The following is a 17,588-nucleotide window of genomic DNA, read 5'->3' on the forward strand; positions in this document are numbered from 1 at the left end:
GCTCATGTTCAGCTGCTGTCAGCCTGCACTCCCAAGTCCTTTTGCACCAGGCAGCTTTCCAGACACTCTTCCCTAGCCTGTAGCACTGCCTGGGTTGTTGTGACCAAAGAGCAGGACCCGGCACTTGTGTGTTGAACTTCATACTATTGGCCTTGGTCCATCAATCCAGCCTGTCCAGGTCCCTCTGCAGAGCCTTCCTACCCTCCAGCAGATCAACACTCCCACACAACTTGGTATCATTGAGATTTCAGACAGCTTCAGGCACTTTGCTGCTCACCAGACCTTGTGTTTTGAGGCAAGAGAAAACAAGAACAGCTAGCCCTGACTCACCTATAAGTCACAGGGGCTACAAGCAAACACGTTTCATGACAGCAAGTCTGCAGGCGGGGAGTGACTCATGGAACCCAGGAGGGGCTGTGGCTCACCCAGCATGGCCACATCTGGGTGAGGGTAGGGAGACAGCTCATCCATGGCAATGTGGCACCACAGGAGCCACAGGACACGTCTGTTCTGCTGGCCTGCTGCTGCTCCCCTTCCAGCTGCTCCTGCAGCTCTGTTCCCTCCCTTCAAAACATGGAGGGCCACAGAGCCTGCCCTTACATCCAGGTACCTCCCTGCCCACCACACAGTGGGAGAGCGAGCCCTCGCCTCACCCGGGCTGGGCTCTGGGTCCTGGTGTGGTGTAGGGCCCACCAGCCCTGGCAGCAAACCTCCTGCTGATGTGGCAGGGCAAGGAAGAGGCTGAATAATGAACCCTTGCTGCAGGGTGTCCGATGAGGCATGCAGAGCATAAGGACATGGTATTTGGCAGCAGGGGCCTGCCTTTCTGCTTTGTGGGCTCTTTGCTGGCTGCCTTGCACCTCCTGACGTAGGCACTCTGCGTGTGGTGTAGCCCAGGCTGCCTCAGGGGCACCAAGGGGGCCAGCTGGGCCTGGCATCCCCTCCCTGGCACTGCCGTGAATAACAGCGCTCCCACTGCTCCCAAGAGGACTCTGGTGCCATCACAGGGTGACCTGTCAGGGCGTCTGGCCTGGGGCTTGCAGCAAGAGGACACAGCTGAAAAAAACATCTTTACTCCAACAAGGCAGTCGCTTTGCTGCCAAAAAAAGAAAATTATTTAATTTCTCAGGACAAAAGGGAGCTGAAAATTGGGATGAGAAGAAAGAAAAGAAATAATGCAAATCAAAGCACATTCAGACATTTCACAATTGTATAGTGAGAAAGCATAAAGAGCCTTCACAAACAAGCAGTCACAGACAAGTTCCAGCCTCAAAATCAAGGATGACACAAAAATTGTATTTAAGGAAAAAACATTTATCAAATGAGAAGATAAATTCTGTGAGGGAAGATCCCTAAGCTTCCTTCAGAAAATATATGTAAACTCCTAAGATGTTTCCAGTTTTTTAAATTAACCCTCTTATCTTCCCATTCCTTGCACAGACTTATTAAAGAAAACACAACCTAGTACATTGGTTTGTAAATTCTAGGGTTTGTAATACTCCTGACACTCATGATCAATGCTGTTATGTGTTGAAAAACTACATTTTTTCCTCTAAAGCACATTTAAAGTTATGAATAATTTGCAGTCCATCCTGCCCCTTATCTCCCTGATCTTTTAATTGCTGACAACAACTGTGTACTCTGGCAACCACTGGCAAAAATCATGCAGGTGTTTCTTGCAAAGCCCTGCTTGGATTCTCTGTGCAGTGAACATGATATGGCCTCAGGTCACACTAACTGGGCTTGGATTCATAATAACAACGAATTTGAGTACCTTCCCAGAAGGCTGCAGCCTCAGTTGCACTGTGAAGTGCTGGAAGCACATCTGGTCACAAACAAGTTAAAATCGCACATGAGCAATGCCTTGCTATTCATATATCCTGCCAGCATGGGCAAACCCTAAAACCTTTGGGTAGCTGCTTCTGTCTGGTGGTCTGATGCTTGCTCACTTGTGGCTGCTGGATCTGCTGCCACTGAACTCAAAGAGACGTCATAGGAACAGGATCACAGTGTGGTAGAGTAACAAGATAAAGCCCTGGAACACTCTGCCTGAATTTCTGCCTGCTGCTGTGCTAACAGTGAGCCCAGTCACAGGAGCAGAAACTGCCCTAGAAGACTGAGTGCATTTCAAGGGCCCTCAGAGGCATGACTCTCCTTGAATATTAAAATCCTGAGACTAATTTTCTCCATAGGCCACTGCAAAACATATATTTATTAAAGCTGCTTTTAGAAACTACAAAACACAAGTCCCACTACAGACCTACTACAGAACTACTTCCACATCAAAGGAACCTGACTATTCTACCAGATTTGTAAAGTCTCAAGTCTTAACCCTCCTGAAAACCAAAGCACCACAAATATTTACCTCTCTGTCCAACACACACCTTGGTTCCTGCTTGAGTGTTACAGGCAACACCACTTCAGTCATGCAACAGACAGACACCACTTCCTTTTTGCTCCCTCCCCATGCTCTCCCTTTGGTTCCTCTGGCTCCAGATTCAAGCACAGCCAGCCATTGCACTTGCTGAAAGCAGACTGCTCGTGAAACTTCTCTTATGTTCAGTTCAACCTGCTTCTCCTGAGTGGAATAGGAAGAGCCAACAGACTAGGAGCACTAGTCTGTTAGTCACCACTGGTCACCTTGCTTCTGACGTTAACTGTCTTGAACAAAAGCTATGTAAGCAGTAAAAGCATTTTGGTTTGCTGCTATGCAAGTCCCCTACTAAAAACTGACATTACTGGTTTATACTAATTGTCATTATCCTACACACCTCCTCAGCAGCTGGGGAACTGATACTTGGATCAAAATTTGAACTATCCCACAATTCAAAATGTGCTTCAAAATGTTCAAGTCTAGCTTCCTACTCTTCTGCTGTCAAAAGAAAGGGAGATGGACTTGGGCTTCTCTTCTAATTGCTCTTTCCCTTGGTTTTATATAGATTCTTTCTATTCTTGAATATTTATCTGGGATCATTCTGGACATACTTAATGCAGATTTTCCCTCCATCCATTTTTTTGCTTCCTCACTTAAAAACAGACTGTCCTCTGCTGGTTCAAATCCCCCTGAAGAACCATGCATAAAGCTTCTTCATTTCACTGTATAATCCAAGGAGACTTAACACACCTGTATATTCCTGTATTTCCTGCAGCCTAAGGTAAGGTTTGCAAATAGCAAGGCTTTAACCAAATATGCTTAAAAGTGCATACTTCCAAATGGTGGCTATTAGGGATTTAATTTGAACCAATTTGGGAAGGGGAATCCCCCATTTGGGATTATTTATCACAAAGTGGGAGCTGTACTCAATGATCCTTAGGGGTCCCTTCCAACTTGAGATACTCTGTTATGAAGTTATAAGAAAAAAAAACTGTCAAATGGAAGAAGGGAAAGTTCTGGGAGTTCTCCAATTATTTTTGTTGCCAAGAAACCTTTTTGGTATCCACATGCTCAGATTTTCTGTCCCATCTTTTCTACAATTCTCAGACAGTGCTTCTCCGTGCTGTGCCCTAAAGGAGAGTGCCAAACCCCAGCAATATAAAGCATGTAAATGCCTGAATAAAAATACTGTAAGGATGAGAAAGCTATATTGGATTACTTTTAGTCTAATTTGCCATGTAGAGAGGTGCAAGGAAGAAAGAAAAACAGCTTTATCTGAAGTACTTATATTATCCCTATTACCAGAGCATCTTAATTCTTTACAATCTCTAATGTATTTATGCTAAAAGCACACTTTTGAGAGAGGGAAATATTATCTTCTGCATTTTACAGATGAGGAACAGAGATTCAGATACTTTAAAAGTATTTATGAGTAAAACTCTGACTGATTTCAACGGAAGCTGGGTCCGTAAGTTCTCCTGAGAAATCAGCCCAAAAATGCACAAGTAACCAAATGACAATTTTAAAAACCTGACATTTTCTGAGCTCAGCTGCCCAGAGGCCACACAAATCATGGAGTACAAGTCCCTCAGTGCATTGTTACCTACCCAGTTCGGCTCTCCCTGTTCCAAAAGCTGTAGCTCCTGGTGCTGAGTTTGTCTTCTTCCCTGCCTCTGCTGAAAAACATCCTGCTTCCTCCAGACCATGCTGTCAATTCATCAAGATCATTTAGGCTCCAAAGCTTCTCTCTGAAGTGTTCACTCTTCCTTTTCTGGCTTGCTGTCTCTGCAGTAAGGACTTTCTGTACTCCATCGTGTAACTGCCTACCATTAGCAATGAAAGACATCAAGCAGAATAAGACCAATGTCAAATCTCAGCTATGCTTTACTTATTCTTCCATCTGACAGGGAACTGATCATTTGTTCATCTTAAGGCCATGATATTTATGCCCTTGAGAATGTCAAACAGCTTAGTAAAGGCAAAGAAAGATTAAATGGTGGTTCCTCTTATGAGGTGTATCTTCTGTACCTAAGAGGAACTAAGATGAATTTGACACGACTTTGAGAGAGAATGTGAGTAAACCTATGTAATACAGCCACTTATAGACCAGAAGAAAATAATTTAGGAAGTCTACAGTGATAAGAATGGGAGTCAAGGCCTGCTGAACCTAGATGGTTTCCATCTCCTCCTAGTAATACTAAAAAAGAAGTTTCTGAAGAATATTCATGTTAGTGTTTTCTGCCATAATTGGTTGAGTAATGCTCAGATATACATGATTTCTCTTGTAATTTGGCCCCAGAAAAATTATTTATTTTTCTCAACCCAACTAATACCTTTTGGAACTGCTAAGTGAGGCTTTGATATTGTCCATTCACTGTTTACAACGACTTCATAAAAGAGGTCCTGTGAAACTACTTTTATTTTAATAAGTGTTATCAAATTAATTTGTTATTTAGGAGCAAAGTCATTCAAGTATAAGTGTAGCAGTGTCACTAAAATTACTCTTACAAGAAATTGGTAATGTGCCAATTAGTCACTCTGTGTACCTTCAGTATGTGCCATTGTGTTCAGTCTTTGACATGCTCAATTCACATCATGCAGATGTGCTTTTGGAAATGAAATCTTTCCCTTTTCAGTTCATTAGATTAAGGCAAAGTCTTTTCTGCTTTGGTCTTAGACTTTTGCTTTCCTCCAGTGTTTCTGATGGCTCTCACACAGATTGCAGTGGCAAAATAGTGAGCAGTTCATAAGGGGGCCAAATCCTTTCAGATGTTGTGTACAAGTTTTAGGGCTGTTTTCAGATTTACTTCCTTTCTTGCTTCCTTGCAGATATCCCTTTGATCCACAGAGTAGATTTAGACATCAGATATACAATCAGCATGTGGGACAATTTTCCTACAAACTGGCCACATTCACAGTCATGACTAGTCAGTTGGATCTCCAGAGATCAAAATGAAATGTATCCAAAGTCTGCATTGTTTTCCTATGCCCTAGACTGTAACAGCAAAGTAGTCCTGGAGCCAAACTTCCTTAAAGTTGACAGGACACCAGACTTGAGTCATCTGGGCACCAGATTGGATCCAACTCCAGTAGCTGGAGATGAAGACAAATCTTTTTAATTTGTCATAGGAGAGATTAAAGGTGCTGATCAAAGTCTAAGCACTACTGTCTTTGTCTGGACTACTATGAATATTTCAGTTAAGCTGCCACTCACTGGCACCTCAATATAACTTCTTTTTTGATCTTCTCCAAATATGAAACACAAATAAGCAGAACTTGTACAAGGCTACAGGTGTTTTTTTGTTTATATTGTGTTTCAATTTTTTTTTAAAGAATAATAATCAAGAGAGTGGAGACTTACAGTCTGTGTTTCTTACAGCCAATGCACAGGGTCTTCTGTTTTTGCTCCAGTGCACTTTTTGTTGTCCATGCCCTTGCTTGGCAGGTAGGAGGGAGGGATCAGGTAGTGCTCTCCTCTTAGGGCAGTGAGGAGCTTTGGCTCACTCAAAGAGAAACCACCACGGTCTGGGCTGGGACACATCCATCTGCAAACCCTCACTGCCCTCCTGGCTGGAGACAGCAGGGAGAAGGTCTATAGGGTGGAAAGGGAGGGGAAACCCTTTAACCATCCAAACAACCAGCAGCAAGGGCTACAGGAATGGCATATCACACCTTTGCTGACTAGAGCTATTATTCATAAGTGATTTGAACATATGGATGACAAACACCATGAAGTATAGAGCACAGACCAGAACAGCTAAATGATGTCTGAGGTACACATTCCTGCAGGAGACAGGAGGCCCAAGCCTGCAGTCCCTCTTCAGACTCCCACAGGACCACAAATCCAGGTCAAAGGAAGGACAGGTTGTTCTAGAAGACTTCTTTATAACATGTGTAAAATGGGGATGCAGATGTAGCTGAGCTTTGGGTATGAAAGCTTGAGCTTTCCACAATCTTCTGTACTTTCATAGTTATTTCCAGTACTCCAAGTTATTGTGCATCAAAAAGAAAAGCAGGTGCAACAATTCAACAGCCAGGGCCACAACTAGAACGAAGCCCCAAAGAGGGAAGAGCTGGACCAACACCTGTATGAGGAGTGCCCTTGAAAGTGAAAATATTTAATCCTCCTCATTTCTAAACTAGTTTCTCTTAGGTTTTATAGCCATTTTACTAGCTAGAGTGATTTCTTCAATTCCTGGGTTAAGAGGTTAGCAAGATTTGCTCCAGCTTTCTTTTTTTTTTTTATAATACAGGAGTATAACATGAGAAACTGAACACAAATCTTCTATAATTAAGACAGGGAACCTCCTGAAACTAGTCAAGTTTCAAAAGCAAATATATATTTAAGCACAATCACAGTATTGCAGGAAAATTTTAAAAGCTTTAATCATGAGGAGAGGGTAAAGGCACTTTTATTTCAGGCATAGTTCAAGCATCATCCATCTTCCTTCCCTTCCATAAAGGCCAATGTTCTCAAGTTACAAGTTTTGAGAGATTTTTCCAAGTCTCCATTTTCCTTGGAGCTTAGTGCCGTCTTTAATCAAGGTTTCCTTTGGGAGCTCTACAGCCTATTCTATAGTCCTTGTAATCAGCATTATTTCTAGATATTCACTTTTCCATCTTCAGTAGTAGAAAGCAAGAGTCATTTTCAAATTTATGATTGCATCAAAAACATAATTTAATTTAAAATAATTTATTTTTTTTACATTAACTCAGCTAAATTTTCCTAGCAAATACTGTAACCAAAGTTCAGCTACTAAGACTCTTTCTAGGAGGAATGGTCTTCCTTTGCTGTAAAGAATTCTGGACAGTATTTTTTTAGAGGTAACAAAAAATTAGCTCCTGAACAAGTTGCAGGTTTAAACTTAAAGACAGCTCTCTGGAGAGTAGCAGTCAAAAAACTCAGGGCTCTGACTATATCTAACAACACATATGAATCCTACACATATTTGTTTAGGAGTACATAAAATTTAATTGATATAAGCCCCAGAAAAAGGAGAAATAAATAGATACTTTAGGTACCAGGTAGAAGTATTTGAGATATAGGAAACTCATCCTAAGTTAATAAGCAAGAAGAGTTTCTACAGTAAAGAGTCAGAGAACTTGTATCATGACAAATACAGTAGCATAAAAATAAACTACAAGCAATGCTGACTACAAGGAATGAATGACAAAGAGTGTTTGGAGCCACCTACAGTGAGGATGAGAGGTGGGCCCCCACACTGCAGCCCTGTGCCTGCCCTGAGCAGGTTGTCCTGTTGCAGGATTACATCTCAGAAGAACTGGACTGAAACACCCTCCTGCCTTCCACCTGTTGCCCCATCCTGCCTGGGCTGCAGCAACAGCTCTCAGAGATAGACAAGCCTCCATTAACTCTTTCCAGACTGCTGCTGGGCTTCTGAACAAACTTATTACCAGCAGAGAAAATTGTACTTATTTCCTGAACTCACTGCTAAGCACTGTTAGCAGATTTGTTAATGTTTCAAGGATATTAAAACAATAACCATTTGGGCACGTGATAGATAGTGCTTCCCTACTGTGCCTTCCCTCTTCAGGAATCAGCTGCTGGCAGTATTGATTCACTTGTTAATGTAGAAAAGACAATGCAGAGCCATTTGAAAATATTTTTGAGCAAAACAGTGCAAAGCACATATTGTGGTTTAACCTCAGCCAGCAGCTAAGCCCCACAAAGCCACTTGCTCACTCCTTCACCAGCAGGATGGGAAGTGAATGAAAAAGTTAAAAAGGTGAAAAACTCATGGGCTGAGATAAAGACATTTTAAAAGGGAAAGCAAAAGGAGTTCACACAAGCAAGGCAAAACATAGAATTAATTCAGTGCTTGCCATGGGCAGGCAGGTGTTCAGCCATCCCCAGGAGAGCAGGGCCCCATCATACATAACAGTTACTTGGGAAGACAAACGCCATCATTGCAAATGTCACTCCATCCTCTTTCTTCCCCCAACTTTATATTCTGAGCATGATGTCATATGGTCTGGAATATCCCTTTGGTCAGTGTGGGTCACCTGTCCTGGCTGTGTCTCCTCCCAACCTCCAATGCACCCCCAACTTCCTCGCAAACATGGCTGTATGAAAACATATTGGCTCTGTGTAAGCCCTGCTCAGCAGTAACAAAAACATCTCTATATCATCAACCCTGCATTCAGCACAAACCCAAAACTTAGCCTCATCTTCCCACTGTGAAGAAAGTTAACTCTAGCCCAGCCAAAATCAGCACAGCACAGAAGGTATTTACAGAAATTACAGTTTGGGGTAAATTTAGAGGAAAATCCATGAAGCAGGGAAGGATTGCTATGTGTGCAATCCCCACCAATAGCAGCTGTGTGTGGTCAAGCAGATAGATATATTACCAAACTGGGGAGACCCTGTTTCTTAGAAAGAGAAAAGTACAGCATCTTCCTCCTGTTCAGGCAGCAAGCAAAGAGTTCAGCTCTCTTGTCCGGATGGATCCATGCACTGTTAACATTTTTGTGGTTTTAGCAACAATATATTACTGAAGTATGAAGGAACATACCAAAATATGGTATGGGAAGCTGACAGATAACAAAGGGCATGGAAGATCAAATCACGTGAAGATGTTTAGAAGAACAACATCTTCAGCATCAAATAACGTTTGCTATTCCAAATGTTTCTTGTATCAAAACATAAGGAGATTTCAGAAGAAGATCTGAAGGAGAAATAGGTGACAGGACAGTTAAAGGAAATTTTTTTCTGAATTTAAGTGATGTCCAAGGACATAGAGGGAAGAAGAAGCAAAACAAATAGGGAAGACGACATGCACAATGTGGTGATAGCTGTTGTCATGAAGCTTGGCTGAGTGGATTCATGGGGCAGATTTTCTGATGAGGCACTGCAGAAAGAGCTGAGGGTCAAGGAAAGACTGAAGTGTAGAGAAGCAATAGCTGAGATCACTTAAGAGAACAGACAGCAGGGAGAGGATGCCGAGAGTGACAAAAAAGTGATAGACATTAATGGATTGGAGGTCTCAAGAGGGCAGTGAGGCAAGGGGCAGAGGGTAAATATGCTTTGTTGAAAGAAGTGGAGAGGTGAGAGAGAAAGCCGTGCTCAAACCGATCAGAGGAGGACCAGTGTTTTGGGAAAACAGAGCAAGGCTCTTTCAGTGAGTGGGAGTGTTGCTCTGGGCTTGTAAGTCAAGGGGGATGAGGGAAAGAAGACAAGGGGCTAGGAGGTCAAGCAGGATGTCAGCCAAGATGGCAAAGGCAGCTTCAGATGAGATTATAAAGGAAAGCAGGAATCATAACAATTAGAGGTGGGATGGGAGAGCAGCCATGATTCAGAGGATGCCTGTTCACTAGTACCTCCCTGCAATGGAAGAGGCTGGCCAGGGCTCTTAGACACACACTGTAGGAACAGTGCAGAGCCTTTACAAAATCTGGCAGTCTTTTAAATCCTGGTCTCTTCCCACCCACACCCCACCAAAATGAATAGTTCCATTCATTTGGGCCAGAGTATTGATTTCAGAGTCATCTCTAACACAGAAATTCATAGAGGCCTCTTTGCCTTTGCTAAATAATTTCCTGAGTGTTTCTCCAAGATCAGAGTGTGCCTCCTCCTGACCCCAGGAAGAAGGAGAGCCCAGCCTAGAATGCTGGCAAGGCTGGTAAAAGAGTCAGTAATGAGCACATCAGCCCCTGACCACAAAGGCCAGCTCTGCAGAGTCCCCCCTCCTTTCTCTTGTCAATGCGTGAACAAGCCACTATCGTTTCCTCTATCCCAAGGAGTTTGCCACTAGTTTAGACAGACCAAGGATCATCAAGCACAGCCTGCATTGTTAGGGTACAAGCATTCACATTTAAAACTCCTGGAGAAAAGTGCAGCACGCTGACATCCGTTTGTGATCAAACACAGCGTGTCTCTGTGGAAGGAGCCGATACCACTGCTGCGAGATCATTATCAGGGCAGCGCGAGCAGAGCGGTGACGGTTTGACAGCTACCGCACCAAGACCTCTGCCTGCCACCTCTACTGCTTGCTTGCTCTCACAACTCTTCCTTTTTCTCAGCCTACAGTTTTTTTGCTCTTTACTTACAAGCAGTTTTTTTAACATTTTAAGACTGTGCTTTTGCTCCTATTTAGGGCACATCTTGTATGAAACTGTCTGGCAGGGAGGACATACAATAACATAACATAATTGACAGCCATTCTCCTGAGATGCTAACTACTCCTGGTAGCCTGCATGCAAAAGAAATCATGTTGAATGGGCAATGTTTTCAACTTAAGACAACAGAGAATTAGAAGTGCTGAAATAGATGCTTCATACTACAGCCAGCTGTTGCCAGCTGTGCCTTTGAATAGAATTTCTAACAAAACTGGCCTCATAAAAATAAGAGGCTTATTAGTATCATCCCAGAGAGCAAATAGAAAATTATTTTGCATGCTGATATCTTTTTACCTGCTCTTATTTGCTAGAATAATCTTGCACAATTTCCATACATCTTACACAATCTACATCATCATCCAACAGGTTGATGGTTTACTTAATGTAACTTCCATGGGGTGCTTTGAGTCTGAGTGTCTGGCGGTTCAATTCGATAACATGAGCTCTACAACTGAAAGCAAAAGGCTAAGTGATCTTGGGCAAAGCAATCACGTCAATGAATTAATGTTTGTACTAAGAGTCTGAAGAGACAATGTGCCACAGAAGCACCAGCAATACTAGATGTAGATTTTCTTCCTCATGCCTTTTGCTTGTAGGGAAGTACAGATGATACATGACTCATTTTGGATTTTTGCATGAAATAGTTGTGACTCCTTTCTTGAAGGAACAGGTAGCAGCTTTGCCCTCCAAAACCCAACGAAGTTCACGCACAGAAGAGCATTCCTTGTATTCCGAATCTCTCTCTGTTATCCACGCTTACTTTTCACTGTACATAAAATTATTTTTCGTCAATTTTAAGCAAAGAAAAATGCCAAATGACAGACAGCTCAGGTGCCTAAGCATGAATGCAGAAAGATTAAAAAAATTCCTGCTGTTATTTTCAGGGGGGAGCATGTTCCTCAGACTTTCAACTAATCTCAAGGAAGTTTTAAGTCTTGTCTTAATGAGGCTCACAAGAGGTCTCTTGGTACTTTTCAGTGTATGCATTGCCAGCCTCACAGAATAACAAACCATGCAAGAGCAAGAAAAAGGGACTGCAGGAAGGTAGATAGTAAGAGCTCAAGGATCTTCTATTCAAGCAGTCAGTATGAAAGTTCTTGTAAACAGCAGTCATATTTGTGTTGTATGCTAATCCCACCCAGGTTTTAATGTGTCCAAAGAGACTGACAACTAGGAGAATTAGACTTCAAGCCAACTTAAAAGTGAGCTACAGGGAGAACACAAATACATGAGTCACAGCATCTGTGGGGGATTGCACAGAGCTGACCTGATTAGCGCTGTGGATGAAAGAGCTACCCACAATAACATGCTCCACACTACAGAGGCTGCAGAAAACCAACTTTAGGGCACACATGCATTCTCTTGCCATGGCTGGCATGTTCCCTCTTTTAGCAGACAAACTTGCTGTGGTATCAGACACACTGAATGAGGGCTAACTCACTGGGCTGCAGCCAAGACCTCCATGCACACCACCCAGACTTGCTACATTCCATTACTCATTGCCCAGGAGCTCAGGAGTGAGGTACAAATGGCTTTGCAGGACCTCATGCCCTTCTCTTCATATCATGGAGAGAAGACTTGCAACCTGTGCTGCTCATGTCTTGTTCAGACCAGCAGTGAGTACAGTCACACCGTATGGGGATAACTCTGGAATCTCTGATCTCTGACATCCAACAAAAGGTGTGCTCCTGGTATTTCTAGCTAGCTTACTTTTCTGATACTTGTTACCAGGTAGAAATGTATTTTATAATTGAAGGCAGGATTAACTTTTACAGGTATTTGAACACAGAATTTAATAGAATATTACATTCCCTATTTCATTCTACAAATATGGAGTTATATTTAAAGAATTCATTTCAAAGGAGTCCTTTCCCAACAGTAGAGGACCTTTCAGTAAGTCTTTACAGGAATAACAATAGGATTGGACAACAGGGTACTAGAGGGTACTGTATGATCCAGACTAGCACTATATTTACAGACCAAACTTTCAGAACATCTGACCAGGCAGTTAATTCATTCAAACCTTTCACAGTCTTTATTTCCAAGTATGTTATGACAATAAAATTATTGAAGCACGTAGAAAGAAGATGAGAGAAGGTGTGAGCAAGGCCAAACACAAATTAAAGTGTGAAATAAACATTATTTTTAGAAACTTACACATGAATAAGATCTCTAGAGGAACAGGATTTCCTATCCACCAACTGTATCCTCCAAGAGATGAAGAGCCAAACACTATTTTCAGAAGAGACCAGAGAGCTTTGTGGCTGACAAGAATCACTACAGCAGGAGTTAAAAATAAAATATCATTATTACAATAAAGAGATCACATTGGAGGGAGTACAGATAGCCAGCTTTTAGGGCATAAGCCAACTTCTAAATGGTAAGATTAGGAAAAAAAAGAAAAATCTCTGCTGTCTATTTATCCTACAAATATCTCTGTAAAGGTGTTTGCCAAAGCTTTCTGGAGGCAGTTCAGTACAGCTGAGCAGAACTGGCTGTTAAAATAACAGGTGGTTCCCAAGGTAGTTATTAAACCCCCTATTAGACAGAGGAGCATCCCTCTAGTTGTGCCCATTCTCCTCCTCATTTCCTCTTTTTCCCATTTTCCAGGCTCAGACCCAGAAGGCTTTGACCCTCTTCTTCACGATTCTGCAACTAACTGATGGCGTGGCAAAAAAAACCTCAGAACAGGAAACATCTTTTGGATTTTACATCCCAAGAGGATGCAGGACAGAGTGGGGCTGAGTACCACAGCACTTGTGCTCCAGGGTGACTACAGTGGGAAAGCTACCAGAATGGGGCAAACCAACGCCATCTCATTTACTCCTGTACACCTTCCAATAAAAAGTGTCACATTTCAGCTAAGAGCACCACCTAAATAGTTAAAAAACAAACAAAACAAAAACCCCCAAACCAAAACCAAACAATACAGTAATGAAAAATCCATACATCTCTTTACCACGTAAAAGTTGGGAACATAGAGAAAGTTAGGCAGGATGCCAACTTCCTGCCACTTTGCAGACAAAGCATGTCACACCTTTCATTTGGACCTTCATAAATAGATTCAAACTCTTGATATTTCAGAGACCAGTGAGCAGAAACAAGGAAATTTCGTTTTAAAATCTAATTACTGTTTTCAACTGCAAGACTGCCATGTGGGCAGCAGATGAATAGTAGACTTTGTGAGACCATGTCTGGCCTCCCACCCAACTCTAGTGTCTGCTGTGAGCAGCAGCATATACGGAAAAAGTAATCTCCTTATATCTGCATGGATGTTGAGGCGAGCTATGAATGTAATAGCTTCTTAAATGAGCTAACAAATTAGTTAACCCTTTATTTAAAAATTGTCATGCTAATGTACCCTACAATCTAGCATGAAGGCTTTCAGCATCCAAGTTTGGAGATATTGAGTGCTAGTGGAAAACATTTAACAGCATCTTTTTTGTCTTGAACAAAAGCAAGAACAGCCTTTACTGAGAACAGATTAGGAAAACACAGTTATTAGAAGATGCTTCCCAACCCTTACTGGCCTCATACTTGTGTTTCTTCTTCTTCTGTTTGTAGTCTCTGTGACCAAGGAGAGTCAGAGCTGTGAAGAAAAGTGAGAATTGACATTCCTCAAATGATCCTCAAAAGATGTTGTATGAGATGTTTTCATTAAACTGTCGTCTCAGTTCCCAGCTAGTCCAAATATTGCTCCTGCTTGCCACCTCCACTGTTGGTAAGCCTATCCTTGTGCACAGACACATCCAGCTGGCTTGGCACACAAGTGTTTTGCATCACCATGCCTTGGCAGCCTGGTCTTACACAGCCCAAGCTCTGCATAAGTCAGAACAGCTGCTGGCCAAAGGAGACAGCAGGGTCTTGTACATCAGAGACAGGTTCAATTCTCTCTCCCTAACAAGTTACTTTATTATTGCATCCTGCCATTCTCCATCTGAGGAATAATCCTCTTCCTCTGCACAAAGTGTTTAAAGAAAATGAGAGACTGGTAGGAACTCTGATATTAGAAGAGCAGGAGAAATGTGAATCTCTGAGATGCATTTGCAGGAGCAAAAACAAATCTGTAATGGCTCTGAGAACTGCTCTTGAGTCCCACAGCTTAGGCTTAACTGCAGCAATTGCCCTTTTGTATCTTTCAGAACAAGGTTTTCTGTATTCAGTCAAGACTTCAGGGAAGAATTTGGGTTTAATTGAAAGAACATGCCTGCTTAAACCTTGCTTCTGGGTGGAGTAATCAAGGTGGGTTCAGTCATTTTATTTCTCCCATAAATTATGCGAATCTAATGTATCAGTCTTAGAAGTTCTTCCATCTGGAGATGGGACTTGTGCCAATTATGTCATAATTTTTCTTGCCTCAAGTGCCTCATATTTATTGTATAGGAATCAAAATCCTAAGCACTTCAGGTGGTGAGTAGATTTCCTTGTGAGAATGAAGCATATTTTATTTTAGGCCAGCTTCCTGCCATTACATAACAAAAATATAATTTATCATACATAAAATCCACATTTTGGAATAGAAATAGAAAAAATGTTACAATGGCCCAATTTATCTGGGGAAATTTTATTCTATCATTGCTTGACAACATAATTTTATAGAATAAAACACTTTGTACTGAGGGAATTTCACTTGTGTTACAAAATATTTTTACTGCAAAATAGTGTAGGAAAGGCTTGAATTTTAGAAAATATTATTTGGCTAGATAAGCTCATTCTAAAAGGATATGCCAAGACATTTTTTACAGATGGAATTGTAGTAGGCATCATCTTATTTTAAATGAAAAACAAATAAATGGATAGACTTTATGCAGGGTTGATTTGGATTTTTTTGTGAATAGAAAAATATAGAGTTTTATAAATTACAATGAAATCACAGAAATCTGCAGTGAAGGAAATCAGTAAAACATTGTACCATCCAAATACACGTGGCAAGTGTATGTATGCATAATTGAAAATACTTTAGACTTGAGGTAGAGATTTTTCCTCAGACATCTCAGAGAGCTTTCTGAAATGGTAAACACCATTTTGCAAGGGAGCAAGGCAGACAGAAACCATTGAAGTGGCCTTTCAAGTGATCTACAGAGTCAAAAAGTACAGGATATACAAGAATTGTCCTCACAGTCTGGTCTCATGCATCAAAAATATACAGCAAATACATAGTACCGAGTGTGTGGAATTTTTCTTGCTACAGAACACTGATACACTTCAATATAGTGACTCTTACCCTAGTTTTCAGCTGATACTGCCTTTTCTGGGAATTGTAGCTGCTTCATTTTGCTAGAGGAAGACTTCTTATTCACAGGGGAAAAAAATATACTTTCATGTTAAGGCCAGTTGATTTTTGCTCTTAATTTTGAAACTGATTTTGAACATACTTTTCTCAGCACTGACTATTAAGTAGGTCGTCCTTGTCCACAGATAATTTTTAGGCACCCTCCTGAAATACAACAAAGTTTTTCAGTACAGAAGAGATAAAGTAAAGCTAGAAATGCCACTGGAATGTTCAAGAAAGGAACTTGACTCTGGTATTCAAACCTTGGGTATAACATACATTTAGTTGCCAATATCCCAAAGCATTTCTGCCTATATGTGCACTAGAAGAACACAACTCTATAAAGAGCATAACAAACAAATCCTTGGCTACTTCACATCAAGAATGTCCTGAAATCTTTTATTGGATTGAGAATTTAACAGAATGGTGTTACAGGCCCCTACTGTCCAGTCATTTCTTGACTCTGCTCATACTCTCCTGTACAGAGTCCTGGCCACTCTGCAACACTTCTACAGCCAGAGTGAACTTTCTAAACCTTATTCCTGCCTTTTAATTCCCATACAATATGCTAGTAAAACAATTACAAAAAAACAGAGTTTTTTAATACAGACAATGCAAGTTGATCTCTTATGAAGATAGGATAAGGCTTGCGGTGAACGATCTGGAGAAAATACCTGGAGTGAAACAGCCTCAGGTGTCATTAAACACTTCAGTGTCAGCACTTACAAAAGGTACTACTGATACTATTTCATATCCAAAGTCAACCTTCTGGTGGGAACCAGGATGAAATTCTGTTGCCTGAGTTATATTTGAATCAGTTTTGAGTGCATTTGGAAATGCTCTGTAAACTGAAACCAAGCTGAACACTATGCTGCTGTGCTGCCAACACAGGCTTCTCCCATAGCTCCAAATGATCTGATATCACAAGTGTAAATCAGAGTTTAATTGCAAAGAAGACCAAAACCAAAATGTAATATGAAAGTCTTTTTCAACGAGAGCACATGCATAGTAGAGTTGTAAAATTGAAAGGCAGCACATGAAGACTTTGATTTAAAAATACACCATTAATTTTCACTGTCTTCAGCTGGTCAAGCAGATTGTGGAGTGGAATGTATGTCTGTTGAGCTCCTGGTCCCTGGCATTTCTGGGTTGCCAAATAAAACCAGGAAAAAGCAGTTGGAAGAGAGTTACTCAGTAACATTTCTGCAGGGATTTCCATCTGGCAATGGAACAGGTGAACTTCAGTTTAAATTAAGGATTTAAGTTCGGAAATAGCTCCAAAACCACAAAGTGACTATTTACTTTGTTTGACTGGGAAAAAAAAATCCAGATAAAATCTAATTCCTTACAAAATTCTTTTCAAGGTACCAAAACAGTTATGTCAACATTTGGTGTTGGACTTGTACCCTTCATATAAGCAGACTCTCTTCTCTCATTTTCTGACTGTATTGAAAAACCTGGCTCTAGCCAATGGGCATAAGAACAATTTTTTTTAATTGTACCTGAAATCAATATCTGATCATTGTAATTATCACCTGCCATGTACTGTATGACTCTTCTTTTTCTTCTGACTGTGGGAGGAAGACAAGTCAGGAGGAGGCTTGTTTGAAAAGTAAAAAGAAAAAAAATTCTTATAGCCTAGGATGCATATGAAACTCAGTAACTTTAATATCTTATACTCCTTATAGACCAGTTTTAATAAACAAATGAGAAGGCAGATTGGATTCTTGTGTTTGTCTATTTCCTCTTACATTTGGATTATGAGATAAAGCTCTGTGTCAGGCCAAAACTATTGCACCCATCACA

The 17,588-nt window shown here is 41.2% G+C and overlaps 1 long non-coding RNA gene across 1 annotated transcript; it reads left to right on the forward strand.

The window, feature by feature from the left end:
• Positions 1–2,446: 2,446 nt before the first annotated feature.
• Positions 2,447–5,533, forward strand: LOC137473370 (uncharacterized). The gene is made up of 2 exons (XR_010998732.1): positions 2,447–3,155; positions 5,204–5,533. It is a non-coding gene; the product is annotated as an uncharacterized lncRNA (long non-coding RNA).
• The last annotated feature ends 12,055 nt before the right edge of the window (positions 5,534–17,588 follow it).

Source organism: Anomalospiza imberbis, chromosome 4 (genome assembly GCF_031753505.1).
Source record: "Anomalospiza imberbis isolate Cuckoo-Finch-1a 21T00152 chromosome 4, ASM3175350v1, whole genome shotgun sequence".
NCBI lineage: Eukaryota > Metazoa > Chordata > Aves > Passeriformes > Viduidae > Anomalospiza > Anomalospiza imberbis.